Here is a 6332-nt window from a genome sequence, read left to right on the forward strand (position 1 = left end):
TAAAGCTCCTTGCCTTACTCAGCTTTGAAAGCATATTTTGGGGGCAGATTATTTCAACATATCTTCTGGATGTGTTCATTTTAACCATAGTCTTTTTCACTCACCCGCCCATCTGCGTAGCTACTACTCTTGGTTGAATGCATTGGTGTAATACGCTTTTAGTAACCTGAAATGTTACATCCACAGGGCAATCCCTGTCCATCACATACTTAATGAAGACTATAAAAACAATAAAAATAAAATGGGGTTCATGAATTCTTGCAAATTGTTGTAATTCAGTAAGAGAAGATGCTTAAAAGACTGAGCTGATACTATGTCTACATCTATGTCCACAAAACTGTACATTTAGTCTTCAGCAAAATGATTTACAGGCTAGGAGTCCCACTGAATACATAGTAAATCTTGAACTTCTGGCTATTAAATATTCAGTATTTCTCACTCACAAGGAGGCTGAAGTCCTCCCTTCTGTATGTTAAATGGAAAGTTGTTATCCTTTACCCCTCTCAGCAACCTTCAATATTTGTCTGCTTTTAGCTTCATCACAGATGGTTCTCCAAAGATACCATCACAGTTTAACATCATTTACAATAAAACCTTTAAGAGCATCCTGAAAAAGGAAACTCCCAGAAGATGTTTCTGATAGATGGAAAGAGTATGATGCGTTCTCTATTTCCAGGTATGGGAATGGAGAAGTTATCAATTTTTCCAGAGACCGACATGCAAGTTTAGTCCTAAAGATGTAAAGAGGTGAACTATGACGTTGGTAACTACTACCTGAAAACATGAATAGCCACATCATTCTGACAGTTCATGGCTCTGTAAGCTTAGGAGTGGATGACTACACAGAATAATTATGGGCATGCATGATTAAAGAACATCAGCTGTAACATGGATGGTAATACTAATGTTTTATTATATTCCCAGCATACAGATTCTACAATTGTATTCCCTTGTTTTACATCCACTTGCAACACCTAAAACTTGATTTGCAGCTTTTATAGAGTACAGCGAAAAATCATTCTGAACTCCCTTTTAGAAAGTAGTATATAAGCAAAGATCACATTTTCTTGTGATTCATACAAATAAGGATACTTTCATAAATCACTTAATAATTTTTTTATAAAAACAAGCAGATTACATTTCTTTCCACTAACCAGAAAATGTTATTTTTGTTTCCATTCCAGCTTGCAAAGACACAGCATCATTATTCCAATATACACTATGTGTGTGTATAAACACATACAGATATACATACATATGCACACCTTATGAGGTTTTGAAATCTTAAATTTAAATAGAATCAGAATGTATTTATCTTACCAAGTTCTAACTATTCCATATTTTTTTAAAAGGCACTAGCCTCTAATGTAGTGTTATTGATCAAGATTGCTTAGAAGATGAAACTCTGTAGGGACACTTCCGGACAGAGTATTTTCCCCTTGTATAGTGCTAAGGAGTTGATATTCAGGGGTGTAACTGACCCTAAAGAAAAACAAAAAGCACCTGAAAAGGTATGTGCAGAAGGAAGAAGAAAAAACTGTGGAACACCTGCCAATATCATATTAACAAACAAAAGTCTATTTGACATTTTCTCTCGGTAATTAAAACCACAGTATAGACTGTGTGGTAGATTTCAGTTTAGTATTTTAGAGTATGAGAAACTGTTCAAATGATTGAGGTGGTCCTGAAACTGAGAGAAAGTGCAAAGCACAAGCTGATAGCAGGTGCATATGGATGGAGTGGATCAAGAGTGGTGAATTATGCAACGAATTCAGAGGAACCAAAGGAACCATTCAGGTTACATGCATAGAGACCAAAACATTCAAACAACGAGACAACAAACAACAACAAAACAAACTAACAAACAACAAAAAAAAAGGTCAACAACAACAAAAAAATATATAATTATTTTTGCAATGTCACTGAACCAACTACCTCAGCTAGCTCCTTTGGCATGTACATTTTATATAGTTTCCTATGATGCCTTTAGCATTTAGACTTGCATTAATTACTTAAAATCAATATTCATATCATTAACCTAGTCAGAAAACTTTCAGTGCTCTGAATCATTTCAGTGGAACAGATTTTTCTGTACTGCTAGCAAATCAGATTTATTCTTTTTGAACGTGACAGATTTATAGCAAGCAAAAAAAGAAAAAAAAAAAAAAAAGATCTCAGACTGTCACTTAAAGCATCATACTTTTAACCTCCTCCTTTCATCCATAGATCCATAGCTCCTTACCTTTACTGACACCCTCTGGTCCCTATCTCTAAGTCGGTTTTGATTTCATTCCAGCACTCCTTCCAAAATTTACTTTCCAAATCAATATTTTGTGGAGCACAGAACTGGACATTTTCTGAAACCCCCATAAATCATATCACTGATTCCCCAGTAGTCTACCATGTCAGCAACTTATTCAGGGGACTCAAGCAAATTTGCCAGTCATGACCTTCCTGTATTGAATCTGCGCTGACAGTCCTCTAAGTTGTGCATTTTTAAAGTTGCCCTTTATTATTTCCTAACAGCTGAGTTTTTAATCATCCTCTTTACCTTATTTGCTAGGTTATTTTTCTGTTTTCAAACTTCTGTTTCAAACTTCTTTAGATCTGTTTTCAAACTTATTTTCTAACAAGTTCTTCAGCCAGTCAGATTTTTTTTCTATTTCCTAATATCATTCTTAATAATTCTACACTCGTTATAAAAGTAAATTAACATTCCTTAAGATTTTAACCTAGAATTAAAAATATAACCTTCAGCTTCATGTTGAACAACAAAATCACAATCTAGAGATCTCTTACTTTCCAGACTATTTGTAGATGTCTTCACAGTTTTATGTCACACACCGCTAGTTCTGACTTTTTGTATTGGCATTTTTTCTGAAAGTGTATGAAACAGAAGTACTGCATGCTGAATAGTTCACTTTTTAAACTAGTTAACTGTTATCATCTTCCTGAACATTTAACACTTTAACCTCCTCTTATATATATATTTGTTGTCTTCTAAGACTTTGTCTTCTTAACCACTTTTCTTAATAGATAGAGGCATATTGCCACAGAGGGCCACTGTACATGAAATATTCTTTAATTACTAGAGTTCATGTCTCAGTTTTCTGTCTTCCTTTTAGTATGCCTCACACTGGAAAGTAAGCTTCTTCACAAGTTGCATGATATTGAAATCTATCTATATGTATGTTTCTCTTTTTGTACTTGAAACTTTGCAGATAAATGCTACACTTGTTAAAGAAATTTTATGAAAATGATATATTTGCAAATTCTGATAAATAATTTGATAGTATTTTAAAGTAATGGCCCATTTATTCCTAATTCTTTTGGTGTTCACTGTAATAATATTAATCATTTTTAACTGATTTTGCATAGTATTGATTGCATAAAGTACTTCTGAAGGAGTTCTACTGTAACTCAGAAATAATTAATTGCAGCTTTATTAAACAGAAAATGTCATCCAAATTTTAATTGTTAGGAATTCCCCTTAGCTTTTGGCTAACAGTCACCATGTAATTTATTTGTAGTTTAAAACTTCAGGGTCTGATCCAAAGGCTACCAAACACTATGGGAATGCTGTACTCCTGTAAAAGATTACGGCATCAGGTCCTTCACTGAAAACAACACTGAAAAGTCATTCAAGGAAAGTACTATCTTAAATAAATAAACAAATAAATAAATAATTATTATTAATAATAATAATTAAAAAAAAAGAGAATGAACTTTGCTAAAATGTTAAATTTCTTAACGGCTGCAACACAGAAAACTTTAGCTCTAGTAGTCACATCACACTACCTTATATTTCTTATGTTTTATGAAGTTTCTGTGCTCAGCAGGAATGAAACTAAACATCTGAGTGAGTACAAATAGAGTAATGGATGGTGATTTTTTTTTTTTCTGAGATAAACATAGAAGCTTAGTTTCATACTTCATGATACAGGAATAACTCTCAGTTCATCTAGCTAGCTCACAGACATTCCAGATAGTCTTATCTACAGTCCTCACCTCAGAGAGGAAAAATCAGTGCATCTTTATGTAATTCCATCTCCTCTGCCTGTCAGCAAAGAACATTTCTGGCACTGTACTTTTCTAATTAAGGAGATAATTGTTTATCCCAAAGCCAAGTTCCATCCTGAACTTCACAATACAACTTTTAGTGCTTCACCATAAACTCAATATGCTAGATTATTTTGCTTCACTCTCAAGCATTTGCTTGGTAGTTCTTCTAAACATTTAAAAATTAGCATATTAAGATAGGCATTCTTTCTCCAGAGTACGTATTTGTTCTAAGAGCTTCACATCTCTCTTCACAACTCATTCACTGCAGTACTCTGCTAGCTACTTAAATGACAGGAAGCATATAACAGATCACAGTAATTTCTGCTTCAACTTTTCTGCTCAATTATGACAACAATTTCAATGCAAGATTCAAAACAAAAACCAAAACACATAAACCCTGCAGTAGAAGCCCAAAAATGGGATCTCTCACCATTACTGGCTTCACGACAGACTGCTCACAGAGATGCCGCGATGGATATTTCAACAAATAATCTACACACACTCAAAAGTCTAACCAGGGAAATCTGTGCCTGGCTGGGGGAATGGCAAAGGCACTTACCGCTGCTGTGGCACCGTCTCTCTCGCGCCCTGACTCTCAGTCTCTCTCTCCCATCCTCCTGACAGCCTCAAATATAGCAGTCCCTTATGCTGTTCAGCCTGTGGGGAGCAGAGGATTGCGGAGTTGTTTTTTTTTTTTTTTTTCTTTCCCCTGCAATTTTTTTTTTTTTTTTAAACCATCCAGAGGTAGTTCTCCAGATCCGACCGCCTCTCCTCGCCTCGCTCACTGATGGAGAGACCCAGGTGAAGGCATCCGCGGCGGCAGCTCCCGCGAGCCCCTCCCGGCCCCGCCGTGCCCCCTCCCCGGCGGGGGGGAACAAGGCACCTCCCCCTGCCGATCCCGGGGGGGTGGCGGGGGCTCTGCCCGCCCCCGGCCGGGCGTGTGTGTGGGTATATGTGTGTGTGTGTCCGTGTGTGATGTGTGTGGTTATCTGTGTGCCATCTCACACCGCCGCCCGCGGCTCGCCCCTACCCCTAAGCGCACGCGGACGCCCCCCTTCCCCGCTCCCCTCCTTCTCCTCCCCATCATCATTCTCATCTTCTCTCTCCTCGCTGCCTTCCTCCCCGATTTTCTCCCCGTCCCCACTCCTCTGACCCAGAGCGTGAAGCAAGAGGGCGACCTGGCGAGCGCTCTCCCCTGATCTGCTGCCCGCCCCTATAACCCAAGCCACCAGCTTTCCCCAAAAAAACACTTTCTCCCCTTCCTCTCCTTGTCACCCCCTTCTAGATAGATAGATCTTTTTTTAATTATTATTTTTAATTTTTATTTTTCCTGAAACGTTTTTTATTCCCCTCCAGCCTTGACGACCCTCCCTACCCTCCACCCTGCTGCCGGCTCCCGTTCTCCCTCTTCACACCGCGGCTGCGGTAACTGGAAAAACACCGGGACAGCGGGCTGGGGGCCGGCAGCTGCAGCTCCGCGGCTCCGGCAACCCCTTCTCTCCCTTCCTTCCCCGTTTCCCTTCATCCCCCCGGTGCTAATTGCAGCCCGTTTCGACCGAGCACAGCGCCCCGCCTCGCCGCCGCTCCGCGCCGCTGCGCGCCCTCTTCGCCGCTGCGCGAGTTGGGTTCTTGCCTTCCTCGGCCGCTTCGTGCCCATCACTGCACGTAGTGCGCACTCTGTGCTTTTAATGGCTACCCTCAGGATTTTAAGCCCCCTCTTTATTATTATTATTATTATTATTATTATTATTATTATTATTATTATTATTATTATCATTATTATCATTATTATCATTATTATCATTATTATCATTATTATCATTATTATTAATCCTTTGGCAACGACAACTTTCTGCTTTAACTTAATGCTTCTCTGGCCTCCTATACATTTTTTTTCCTTGCTCTTTTTCTCCCACCCCTTCGGCAAGTAATGAGTTTGTTTGTTTGTTTGTTTTAACTTATGCATTAACTGAGTAACTGTTGTCCATCTCATATTCTCCGAGATTTTTCTCTGCTTCAGTGACTCCATGTCATTGGTTAATGCTTCCTAGACCTTTGTGGTGTACAAATATATGTGTGTATGCATTTTTCTCTACTAATTTGTGTTTATATATATATATATATATATTATTTTTTTTTTTTTTTTTGCGTATTTGTTTCTTATAAATCATTCTTTGTTTGTTTTAGATGCATGAGGAAGAGGAGTTGTTCAATTTAGGAATTTGCTGTGGGTTCTTACACAACTCCAGTCTTAAATCTCGGCAATACTA

General features: G+C 38.3%; 1 protein-coding gene across 3 annotated transcripts in view; it reads right to left on the reverse strand.

Moving 5' to 3' along the window:
- The window catches only part of CNTN5 (contactin 5), a 698727-nt gene extending 693132 nt beyond the window's left edge, over window positions 1-5595 (reverse strand). For 2 of the 3 annotated variants that reach the window (XM_072032765.1, XM_072032763.1), the window contains exon 1: window positions 4622-4958. The gene's annotated coding sequence lies outside the window, so the exon portion shown is untranslated. Of the gene's footprint in view, window positions 1-4621; window positions 4959-5437 lie in introns of those variants that run through there. The other variant, XM_038176391.2, reaches the window with a different exon arrangement.
- Window positions 5596-6332: the final 737 nt, after the last annotated feature.

This window comes from Anas platyrhynchos, chromosome 1, assembly GCF_047663525.1.
Source record: "Anas platyrhynchos isolate ZD024472 breed Pekin duck chromosome 1, IASCAAS_PekinDuck_T2T, whole genome shotgun sequence".
Lineage (NCBI taxonomy): Eukaryota > Metazoa > Chordata > Aves > Anseriformes > Anatidae > Anas > Anas platyrhynchos.